This window comes from Ictidomys tridecemlineatus, chromosome 12 (genome assembly GCF_052094955.1).
Source record: "Ictidomys tridecemlineatus isolate mIctTri1 chromosome 12, mIctTri1.hap1, whole genome shotgun sequence".
Classification (NCBI taxonomy): domain Eukaryota; kingdom Metazoa; phylum Chordata; class Mammalia; order Rodentia; family Sciuridae; genus Ictidomys; species Ictidomys tridecemlineatus.
The window spans coordinates 49,761,938-49,774,363 of record NC_135488.1 but is presented as its reverse complement, the minus strand read 5'-3'; positions in this window follow the sequence as shown (position 1 = coordinate 49,774,363).

Here is a 12,426-nt window from a genome sequence, read left to right as displayed (position 1 = left end):
ACATTCCTGAGACCCTGCAGATCTAGAAAGATGCTTGACATGATAGCATTGCTGAGGCTGTCCCCAGGATCCCCAGAATCTGCCTCCAGATTCAGCTCCTGGTTCCCAGCTAAGGCATTGATCTGACTTCTCAATTAAATATCCCTTATTATGACCATGAATCTGTCTAAACCCCCATTTACAACTGGGCATGGTGGTGCATGCCTGTAATCCCAGTGGCTCAAGAGGCTGAGGCAGGAAGATTGCAAGTTCAAGGTCAGCATCAGTAATTTATCAAAACTAAGCAAATTAGCAAGACCCTGTTGGGGATGTGGCTCAGTGGTAAAGCGCCCCTGGGTCCCATTTCTGCCACCAAAAGATACAAAATTAAATAAATAAACTCCCATTTAAAGCCATAAGTAGCTGAGGTTATAGTCACTTTGTTAATGATGATTGGGAGTTATTTTAATTGTGAAGTTCTTAGATTTTATGTAAAACACAAGTTTATATACATAATGATTAAGGCTAAGAAAACTTTTTTTTTTTTAACTTTTAAAACAAATCCCAAGATGGGCATGGTGGCCCACACCTGTAATCCCAGCAGCTCAGGAGGCTGAGGTAGGAGGATCATAAGTTCAAAGCCAGCCACAGCAAAACTAGGCACTAAGCAACTCGGTGAGACCCTATCTCTAAATAAATAAAATATAAAATAGAGTAGGGGATGTGGCTCGGTGGTTGAGTGCCCCTGAGTTCAATCCCTCGTACCAAGACCAAACCAAACCAAACAAAAAAACATAAAAAACAAATCCTAGTTGCATTTTATTTAATTATATCAAAGGCAAGGCTCTCTCACAATATAATATTCAATAATAAGGTAAGGATGGGCTGGGATTGTGGCTCTTGCCTAGCATGTGCGAAGCCCTGGGTTCAATCCTCAGCACCACATAAAAATAAACAAAATAAAGATATTGTGTACAACTAAAAAATTTAAAAAAACAAAAAAAACAATAAGGTAAGGAAAAGTGTCTACCCGCCCTAATGTGGTCTGGCTACTGTTAAAAGTTGAGCATGTGTCTTTTCAGGCTCTTTCTGACCCATACAAATACAGGTATGTGGCTGGTCATAATAGCACATGTCTGTAGTACCAGCTATTCACAGGCTAAAGCAGGAAGATCTCAAGTTCAAGGCCAGCCTGTGCAACTTAGCAAAGTCCTGTCTTAAATAAAATTTAAAAAGGGCTGGGGATTTATCTCAGATACAAAGTGTCCCTGGATCCAGTTCCCAGTACTACAAACAAAGTGTGTATGTAGAATTTTGACCAAATATATATATATAAAATACATATATATGTATTAAATATATGTTAAATGTATATATATATATGTATGTGTGTGTATGTATTTATTTACTTATTTTCCTTTTGTGTTAGTAAATCCAGGGGCATGCTACCACTGAATAATATCCCTAGCTCTTTGTTTTTATTGTTTATTTATTTATTTTGGGGGAAGGAGTTATTGGGTATTTAATGAAGGGGAACTTCACCATGGTGCCACATCCCCAGTCCTTTTTTATTTTGAGACAGGGTCTCTCTCTTGCTAAATTGCTTAGGGCCTTGCTAAATTGCTGAGGCTGGTCTTGAACTTGTGATCCTCCTGCAGAAGCCTCCCAAACCAAGCCACCAGGATTACAGGACTGCAACACCACACTCTGCATCTTTTTGTTTTTATTTTGAGACAGATTCTCACTAAGTTGCCTGGGCTGGCCTCTATCTTGCAAATCTCCTGCCTTGGTCTCCTGAGTCACAAGGATTACAAGGGATGCACCATCATGCCCAGCTTATATAGTTTCTCTTTTAAAAAAATAAAAACTTGATGGACACTTTGTCAATATATATAATTCTATTTGATTTTTTTAAATAGTCATAGAGTGAAAGTTCATTACATTGGGTCTAGCAATTTATGGCCTACAGGCCTAATATGGTCTACTTCCTAAATAAAATTTTACAGAAACATAGCTATGATGCTTATTAATTTATATATTGTTTCTGTTTTAATACTACAACAGGAAAATTGAGACGCTGCATCAGAGATTCCGTAGCTCACACTTGACCCTTACAGAGAAAGTGTGTTGATCCCTGCAACATATAATTTTATCATACTTTATATAACCAGTTCCATGAGTTAAGTTGTTTCCATTGGTTCAGCATTATAAACAACCCCAAAATTAACACCTTTAACATTATACTAGCTGATGATCATCATGGGTAACAATGAGTGTGAACATTACTGACTATGAACCCAATGTGTTTATACAAAAAGATTTTCTTTAGAAAAGGCCTTTCAAGTTAACAGATAGTGTGGCTCAAGGGGGAACTGAGGAAATATGAGCAACTGTCAAAGTCATTAGGGCAAAGGGCTATACAGAAAGATCATATTTTCATAATAAAAGAACCAGAACACTTACCAAAGGGTATCCAAGCATACTGCAGGGATGTTTCAGGGATACAGGACAATAAAAAATGGATACTAGTCATCAGCAACCTACTATGAATGATCAGGAACATAAAAGAGCCCAAAAGAGAAGAAAAGGAAATTAGTCATTACCAAGCACATGCCAGATTTACAAGTTTGATTTTCTATAAGGAGGTATGGCATTCCAAATGCTCAATAATTGTTATGGCACACATATTAACCAAATCAAAAAAGATGCAGCCAGGTACAATGATGCATGCCTGCATTCCCAGCAGCTCAGGAGACTGAGGGAGGAGGATTATGAGTTCAAAACCAGCCTCAGAAACTCAGTGAGCCCTAAGCAACTCAGTGAAACCCTGTCTCTAAAATAAAATACAAAAATAGGGCTGGGGATGTGGCTCAGTGACTAAGTGCCCCTAAGGTTCAATCCCCTGTACCAAAAAACAAAACAAAAAACAAATAAACCTTCAATATTAGTTATCACTAAATGGTGTGAGCTGCTAAATACCACACTGCCCATATTTAATACTCAGTTCAATCCCCACAGTAATATGCAACTTGACAGCCACAAGAAATAACTTTGAGGAACAATATTAACTCATAGAGCATTCCTTCCTCAAGTAAGTCTCAGCATTTGCCCCCTCAACTTTAACTACCAATGGTATCTGAAAAATAATGATCAGAATTCATGTACAGTTTCAAACCATACTGGGAAATATGAAAATGTATATGAAGAGCTGAAGTTATATATTGCTATATATATAACTAAGAAAAACAATTTTAGAGGAGGAAAAGTATATCTGGGGCTCATGGTTTGAAAGGTCTCAGTCCATAAATGGCTAACTCCATTGCTCTGGGCCTGAGGGTACCTGAATAGCATGGCAGAGGTAGACGGTGGTCTCTATCTTGGAAATCTCCTGCCTTGGTCTCCTGAGTCATAAGGGTTACAAGGCATGCACCATCATGCCCAGTTTATATAGTTTCTCCTTTAAAAAAATAAAAACTTGATGGACATTTTTTTTTTAAAGAGAGAGTGAGAGGGAGGGAGGGAGAGAGGGAGGGGGAGGGGGGAGGGAGGGAGGGAGAGGGGGGGAGAGAGAGAGAGAGAGAGAGAGAGAGAGAGAGAGAGAATTTTTAATATTTATTTTTTAGTTTTCGGCGGACACAACATCTTTGTATGTGGTGCTAAGGATCGAACCCGGGCCACGTGCACGCCAGGTGAGCGTGCTAACGCTTGAGCCACATCCCCAGCCCTTGATGGACATTTTTGTCAGTACATATAATTCTATTTGACACGGCAAGTGTTTATAGAAACATTATTCACAATTGCCACAAGGTAAAATAACATAAATATCCATCATCTGATGGGTAGATGAACAAAGTACACGTTCTCAAATAAAATATTATGCACCCACATAAAGGAATGAGAAGTACCAGTACATGCTACAAAACAAATTAAACTTAGAGACATTAAGTGAGATAACAGATACAAAAAGTCACATGTTGTATGATTTCATTTGTATGACATATTCAGAATAGGCAATCCATAAAGACTGAAAATAGATTAGTTGGTGGCCAGAGGCTAGGAAAGGGGAAACTGGAAAATGACTGCCAAAGAATACAGGATGATGGAAATGTTCTAGAATTAGATTATGGGGATGGTTGTATAACTTTACAAATATACTAAAAACCTTTAGTAGAAGGACTTCTAAGTTACGTGAGTAAAATTATTTTAAAAGTTATGCACTGTTATACCAGTAACTTACATCCATTTGTGACTTGTCTTAATTTTTTATTCCAAAGATATTCTTGTACAAGAGAGAATGTCTGCTTCGTTTCCTTAATTTTGGAATAATGTAAGAAACACTTGTAGAGACTTGACTTTGGGTCGGATACTATTCTGGGTATAGACATGTAAAGTGCTTTACATGAGCATGAACTCTATTGGGTAGGAGAAGCTGCTATTTATACGTCTGGACCAGTAGTCCCTGGTGTTTGCCATCTGAGTTCTGAAGAGCTGGTCTCAGCATTAGGATGGTGAGCAGTAGTAGTGGGGGAGGAGAGTGGAGAGGGGACAGGGCACTGGGTTTAAAAGAATCAATCCAAAGAACATTCAGAACTTTTTATAAACAATCACCCAGAACCAGCAAGAAGAGAACAAAGTGAAGTTAAAAAAGTAGGAACCAGTCGTGCACTAGGATTAGTAAAGAAATCAGGGTGGACTCTCAAAAAGAGATGACAGTGTTTAGTGTTCCATGAAGATGGTGCTACAGTGACTGATCCCAAGGAAACAAGGCAGATTTAATTGAGGTCCACATCAAGAGTGCTTGGGCATGCACATGAAACCAGACTGGGGCTGAGATATGTGAGGTGAGAAATAGATCTGGACGGAGTACATAATGATGACAGCTTTGATTTCCAAGCCTGGCAGTTTTCTGGGTTCTGGTGGAGAACAGTACCTAGGAGGAACAAAGGCAGGTTGTAGTGGTCTGGAATAGTACTCAAGAGTTAGAGATCCAGTGCATAGGGCAAACAATGAAGACAGCAAAACGTAGCAGGACCCAGGTGTGGATCATGGACAAGAAATCATCATTTTTTAAAAATTAGTTACTATTAGCAAACATTCTACCATTTAATTATACCCCAGGCCACAGGCAAAGGTTTCTGAGAAAACATGTAACCCCATTGGCAGTACCAGCACTGTTGGCCCCTGGGGCCAGAATATCAAGCAGCGGTAAGCAGAAAAGCAACACAGGACTCAGGGATCAGTCCAGGGCTAACAACGTAGAGTCTGCTCCCTAAGTGCTTGCTGGAACTCAGGTGAATCTCTGAATTGTATAATACATACTTAAGAGACAGCAGGACAATATGGGAGAAAGCTTAAGGTGAGCCTAGCAGGCTTTTTCAAAAGTGTCACACTGTAGAAGCAGAGCAGAAACCAAATATTAGCAGGTAGGACAAGGACTAGAGCTGTCTAGCTGGAGTTATTGTATTAAGAACAGAGAGGGGAGACACCCTGGAGAAACTCCACAGATCTACTAAGGCAGGTCTAAGTGTGACTTTGAGGCTGGGGTGGTAGTTCAACAGTAGATTACCTGATCAGCCTACATAAGGACCTGGGTTCAATTCCCAGCACTGCAAAAACAAACACGCAAACAAAAACACCAGGTGAGGTTACTGATAGAAGAACCACCACCCAAGTTGAGACTGCTTACCTGGTTCCCTGCCTCTAGAAGTGGCTCAAGAGTTAGGGTCACAGGAAGTTGCAATGGGCCCCAGGTGTTGCTGTGGGCAGAAGCAGATCTAAGGATAACTCTAATAAAGACTTTATCTTCCCAGATTTCCCACTCTTAAGTGAAGTTTATTTTTTACTATTACTTACCAACCACAACAGTTGATTTAGGCCAAAGTATAATTATCTGTTAATTAGTCATGTGAATATTAGAAAGAAAATGATAGGTTGTCTTTTTCTGTTGTTAAAAAAAAAAAATCAAAGATGCTTTTTGAGCCCTCCAGCAGTGAGGCATTTTCATATAAGCAGCTCTTCATTCTTTCCTTTTTTTGGTGTTAGGGACTGAACTCAGGGCCGCATGCATGCTATGCAAGGACTTTACCACTCAGCTACCTTCAGATGTTAGTTTTATTTGTACTTTCAAGCCCCTGAGATTTTGAGGTGATTATTACAGCAGTGTAATTTATCTTAACCTGACATATAAAAGAAAAGAGCTGAAGATCAGGATAGGGTTTATAGAAAATCTCAGAATGATGAAGACACTCAAACAGTAGAGACTACAGAAAAGGAAATTCCAGTGAGGGGTTGGGGGTATAGAGTTGCAGAGCTGTACAAGCCTAGCCCTGTGGCCTGTTGTAGCTGGTGTACAGGACACAGAGAAGAGAAGGAATGGAAAGAGACAAAACAGATGAAGACAGGTGCCAGATTGTGACAAATTTTAAAAACCTCATATGAAGGTAACAGGAAATGAGGAGCCAACAAAGTTTCTGTAGAGGGATTTATATATTTTTTTAAATTTATTTTTGGTACTAGGAATTGAACCCAGAGGAGTTTTACCACTGAGTCACATCCCTAGTCCTTTTTATATTCTGAGACAGGATCTCATTAAGTTGCTTGGTAAGTTGCTGAGGCTGGTAGTGAACTTGTGATCCTCCTGCCTCAGCCTCCCGAGCCACTGGGAATACAGGCATATACTACTACCACAATTGGCTATTTTTTATATTAAAAAAAAAAAAACAATTGAAGCCAGGCACAGTAGTACACACCTGAAATCCCAGTGGCTGGGGAGGCTGAGGCAGGAGGATGGCAAGTTCAAAGTCAGCCTCAGCAACGTAGTGAGGCCCTAAGCAACTTAACAAGACTCTATCTCAAAATAAAATATAAAAAGGATTGGGGATATGGCTCAGTGCTAAGTGCCCCTGGGTTCAATCCCTAGTATTTAAAAAATAAACAAAAAACAAAACAACACAACATAAACAAAACAACAATAAAACAGAAACCAAAAAAACGAGTGCAGAATAGAGGAACAACAGAATGGGAGAAAGATCAGAAGCTTAGGTATCAGTTAAGAGGCAAGAACAAGTTGAGAATATAGTGATAAAGGCTAAAATCAAAGACTGATAAACTTTTTCTGTAGAGTATGAAAGATTCTATAATTCCTTCATTTTTTTTTTTCCTTTTAGTACTGGGGATTGAACCTAGGGGCACTCTGCCACTGAGCTATATCCCAAGAGCTCCCCTGCCAACCTTTTTTTTTTTTTAAATTTTGAGAGACAGGGTCTTGCTAAATTGCTCAGGCTGGCCTGGAACTTGTAACCCTCCTGCTCCAGCCTTCTGAGTAGTTGGAATTACAGGCATGCACCACCACATCCGGCAAGACACACCTAATGACTTCACCTTCTGGATTCTATATAGTTCACACTTATACCTCTGGAATGAGTCATTACCACCTTCTTAACCATTATATTATAGGGCTCTTTTCCAGGCTATATTTTAACTCTTCACTGGTTTGGGGGAGACTTTGACTGACACACTTAGAATAGACACTTGGTGCAGGCAGATTTGTTTGTGCATCCACTCCTTGTGTATTCTATCCCTTCACTTTCAAATGACTCCCATTTTCTGACCTTCCTTAGAAGGTCAAGAAAATAGGACAAGTCCACTAAGTCCTATTTTTCCCAGGATCTTACTATGTGGATATATGAGGTTTTTTTACTGGCATATGATTTTTAGTCACTGTTGAAGCAGGAAATGCCTTCATGAAGAATTCATCAGTTTCCAGAGTCAAAACATGTGACAGGGCAAACTGTGGATCAGGACTGCTGGGCTCCAATTTTGGACACATGAATTTCACAAATAAGCAAAGTCTACTATGAGAGCTAAGTGCAGGATTGTGCTAGAAGTAAGCAAATGATGAGAATCAAGCACAAGAGCAGCCCAGTTGGGGAAGAGAATGGGTTATTGGCAGTAATGGAGTAGTGTAAAAGGAATCAGGAACACTTAGTGGGTGGTTCTCCAACTATTCCATTATCAGGATCCCTACCTGGATGTTCTTACAAATGCAGGTGGTTGGTCCCATCCTCAGCCATTCGGATCCAGTTGATTTAGGAGTGTTCAAGAACTTTGAATATCTAACATGTGACCACCCCCACCCTCCCTGAGGATGACTGCACTGGAAGTGGCCCTAACTCACACCTTCCCCATGAAATGGTTCAGAGGCAGGTGTCTACAGTTTTCTTTTTCTTTTTTTTTGCAGTGCAAGGATTGAACCCAAGGCTTCCCTCATGCTATTACTGAGCTACACTGTAGCCCTTTTCCTCTGCAGACAGGGTCTTGCCAAATTGTCAAGGCTAGCCTTGTGAACCTGCCATTCTCCTGCCTCAGCCTCCTGAGTAGCTGGCATACAAGTGTAATGTATTTGTTATGTATCAGTCTTTACTTATTTGCTTTGTTAAGAAACAAAAAATAGCCCCATACTACATGTACATAATTTAGAAAAGGATAAATACATGTGTCAAATCCTTTTTTCATTAAAAACATATCATAAGCTGGTTGTGGTGGTATGCTTATAATCCTGGTGACCCAGGTAACAGAGGGAAGAGGATCACAAGTTAGGGGCCAGTCTGGCCAGTTTAGCACAAGTTAAGGGCCAGTCTGGCCAATTTAGCCAGACACTGTCTCAAAGTAAAAAGTAAAAAAGAGTTGGGGATGTAGCTCATTAATAGAACATCCTTGGATTCAATCCCCACCCCCCCCAAAAAATTAAATTAAAAAAAAAAACCAAATAAATAAAATAAAATCACAAATTAAATGGGCAAAAGTCCAAGGCTCTTGAAACCATGAAATCCTATTTTGGAATGCTTATAACAACTCATATTCTCTGTGATAACCTCATTTATCATTGACTATTGTTAAAAATATTTTTCTACCAATTTGAGAGGCAAATATTCCCTTTTAATTCATATTGATTTGATTCCTAGTGATAAAAGTGTTCTTTCACACACTAATTTCAGTTCATCTTTTGTAAGTCCTCTTTAGCCATTCTGTCTATAGGCTTTTCTGGACTTTGTGTATACTGTAACATGGCTTCTAACCCTATTCCTCCATTGACAGATAATTTCTGGGGCCATACTACACACATCATGCGATGTCTCTGTTGTGACAACACTGCTCCTTTGACCAACATAGCCTCTTCCGTCACCTTTGTTCTTTTGCACAGACTTCTTCTCTGGGAACCCCTCCAGTATCATTACTGCTCAGGGCTTGTCCCATGGCCTAATGGCCTCTATCTCACACCCATTTCCCTCTTACCCTCTGTCTCCTCACGTGGTATTAACTAACTGCCACCTAGAGGCTGATGATCTTGATCTTCAAATTGAAATAAAATTCTCCCCTGAATTTTACTGGATGAAACAGGCTTCTTAAACTCTGTATCTAAAATTGAAACCTAGAATTGAGCTAATAATAGCTCAGGGGTAAGATGCATGTTCAAGGGCCTGGGTTCAATCACCAACACCTAAATAAATTAATTAATAAATAAAAACTGAACCCTTCATCTCTCCCAACCTCAATCTCTTCTCCTCTTATATACTTGAGCTCAGTTAATAGAACATCATGCACTGGGTTTCCAGCCCCACCCTAGGAGTAACCCTAGATTTCCTATTTCCCTCTTCCCATATTTACGTAGTTACCAAATCCTGATAATTTCATTTTCAGGGTATTTCATGGCTCTTGTTCAGGTTGTTCTCATCTCTCCTGTACATTCCCTCTCCATCCCCCTACTTCCTTTAAATGTTCATTTGTTCACTAAATATTTACTGAGTTCCTGTGAAGAAGACAGAAAAGAATTCTGCCTTAAGGAGTCTACACTGCAGTAGAGTGATCTAGAGAATACAAAAAGTAAGCAAATGCAAAGGACCTGTGGCAGGAAACAAAGGAGACCCTACTGCAGCCAGGGCAAACCACCTAACACTGATTATGTGGTGGGTGGCAGAAGGTGAATTGAAGAAGTGAGCAGGGGTAGATCCTATAGGGAATTCAAACCTTAGTATGAATTTGAGTTATAACCTGGAAGAGCATTGAGGAGAGCCATTAAAGGGCTTAAAGCAGAAGAATGATAATGTTTCTCTGAACAATAGCTGTATGAAGAAAATATATCAAAATATACCAATGTTTACCTCTGGATGACTGAGTGGTAGGGTTATATGTGATTTTTATTTTTTCTTCATGCTTTTTAATATTTCCCAAGATTTCTGCAGTAAGCATGTATTACTCTTTTTCTTTCTTTCTTTCTTTTTATGGTGCTGAGTATTGAACCAAGGGCCTCACCCATGTTAGCTAGGAGATCTACCACTGAGTGACGTATTCAACCCAATGTATTAACTTTTTTGCTTTCGCAGGACTAAAAATTAAACTAGAGCCTTGCACATGCCATGCACGTACTCTTACCACTGAACTACATCTCAGCCTTTTTTATTTTATGTGGGGCAGGTTCTCACTTAGTTGCCCAGGCTGACTTCGAACTTGTGATCCTTCTGCTTCAGCCTCCCAAGTAACTGGGATTATAGGCATGTGACACCACACCTGATCCAATGCATAACTTTTATGCTTTTAAAAATATAGTTAAAAAGAAAATCTGGTTGAAATTAATATGAAGGGCCACAGAAAGGAGTAGAATTGATGGTGAGGCACTAAGATCACTAATTATGAGGAAATGTGGCAGTGGCCTGTAATGGTTTGGTGGTTGTCGGAATAGAGAAAGAGGTAGAGCTGCCAGATATCTAATGTGTAAAACTTATAGGATTTGGTAACTTATTAGCTAAAGGATGCAAGAGTGTAGGATGACCACTGGGTTTTGTAGGAAATCAAAGTATTTCTCCCCAAAATACTGAGGATTTTTGAGCTGAAGGAAGTTCAAAAACATCAAGTATCTGACTCTTTCTCTGCTTGATGTCAGGACAGATTCAGAGAAGAGTCTTTCTGCTTTCTTCCTACTTTCCCACCAAAGCCAGGTATGTAAACCCTACTTCACTAGAGACTGATGCAGATCAGCCTAGAGATGGGATCAGCAGACTATAGAATGCTGGGTGCAGATCTTCCCTCCTTCCCAGAATTCTCCTGCTTCAGAAACCTCTTGCTTCTTTGTTTTCTCATGGTGAAATTTACTGCTTTTCATTAAAATACTATTCATTTATTTACGGGAATGGGGACTGAACCCATGAGCACTTAACCACTAAGTCATACCCCCAGTCCTTTTTATTTTTTGAGACAGTATCTCACTAAGTTGCTTAGGGCCTTGCCAATTTACTGAGACTGGCTTTGAACTTGCAATCCTCTTGCTTTAGCCTCCCGAGATGCTGGGATTATAGTTATGCACCAACATGCCTGGCTGAACCTGTACTGGCTAAAAATTTAGACCGCTTAATAAAATTTTATTTTTCTCCTTTTCAGATTCATCTTGAATAATTAACTAGGTTGATGGAGACTCCATTTAACCCAATAGGGCACAGAGGCATCTCATAAGAGATGAGCTTGGCATCACAGAAAAGAGAGTGGCCAACAGCACCAAAGTCTCAGCCATAAGATCCACCCAGATATAATGCTGAGGAAGAGAAGTGGCAATTCTTTCAAGAAGCTCTTCTAAAAAGACAAACATCAGGGCAACAACCAGAGGAAATATAGGATTGAAGAAGTATTTTTTGGTTGAAGGAAATAAACCAGTAGAAGCCAAGTAGTTCAAAATACACTTACTTAAAGGGGTGGGTGAGAGCAAAAGCCCAAAGGTGGGATAAATTGGGATCATAAGCACAAATGAACAAAACAAGAAAAAGGACATCTCCTTTCTTCTGGGATGGAAGTAAGGATTGGGAAAGTAGAATAGATTCCTTCTGAGGCTCATAGCAGGAAGGGGAAAAAGTTTCTGCTTTGGGATTTTCTTCCCTCTATGAATTAGAAGGCCAGGTAATCTTCTGGGGATATGGGAAAGCAGTTGGAGACAAGCAGTCAAGATTTATAATAATCTAAGAATAGGAGAAGGGACCAGGTGTGGTGACACACACTTGTAATTCTAGACATTGGGGAGGTTGAGGCAGGATGATCTCAAGTTTGAGGCTAGCCTGGTAACTCAGAGAGACCCTGTCTTGTAGTAAAATTTTTAAAAAGGGTTTAAGATGTAGTTCAGTGGTAGAGTACTTGTATAGTATTCACTGGATTCAAAGGTGGGGGGGAGGGACAAGAGAGCCTGTATGAATGCCAAACAAAACCAGTTCAATGGCTCAATGTCCAGAGGTCCTGGGGTCCTACTATTGTTAAATCCTCTAGATTTCTAACAGCCCAATCTGTGTGTGCGTGTGCATGCGTGCGTGCGTATCTCCCTCCACTCCTTTTGCAGTGCTAGGTTATAAACCTAGGGCCTCATGTGTGCTATTCAAGCACTCTGCCATGCAGCTACACCACCAGCCTGCA